Below are 721 nucleotides of genomic sequence, written 5' to 3' on the forward strand. Positions count from 1 at the left end.
GGGGGTAGCGAGGATATAGGCCAGGGGGTAGTGGGCTGGCCGGCCGGCTGACTAGTTGGGCCGGTTGGCCCAGTGGGGGAGGGGGGGTAAAGTTGTTTTCCTTTTATTTTATTTTTGTTTCATTTTATATTTTATTTTCTTTTATTTTTATTTGTAGTTTCATTTATCTTTAGTTTTACAAAAATTACCACTAGTGCCTAAATTTGTATTTATCAACAAACTACTGTGAGATTAATTATTAACCCGTAATAAAATAGTTTTACCATTTTATAAATTCAATAGGGATTTGTTTAATTGTTTTCACTATTGTTTTAATTGTTTTAGAGCCTTTAAACATTTTATCAAAGTTTGGTTTCTCCACCATAATTACTTACGATTTATTTGACACAACCCGAACATTTTAGTTTTAGTTTTTGAAAACTTTTGTTGTTTGCCTGATTTTAAATTGAATTCAAATTGGTTTCGAACTATCGCGAGATTAACTAAAGTAACAGTGGTGACATGGCATCATTAGGAGAGGGTTACTGTAGCTTAATTATCCGGGCGTCACAACCTGTTCATGTTAGCCCCAGATAAATTATCATCTATGCTGAACCCCGCGGACAAGGATTCTGACCAAAACTCACTGCTGGAGGTTCCGTCCAGGTTAACCCATCTCTCTCTCTCTCTCTCTCTCTCTCTCTCTCTCTCTCTCTCTCTCTCTCTCTCTCTCTCTCTCTCT

The sequence above is a fragment of the Triticum dicoccoides genome, chromosome 3B, assembly GCF_002162155.2.
Source record: "Triticum dicoccoides isolate Atlit2015 ecotype Zavitan chromosome 3B, WEW_v2.0, whole genome shotgun sequence".
Classification (NCBI taxonomy): Eukaryota; Viridiplantae; Streptophyta; class Magnoliopsida; order Poales; family Poaceae; genus Triticum; species Triticum dicoccoides.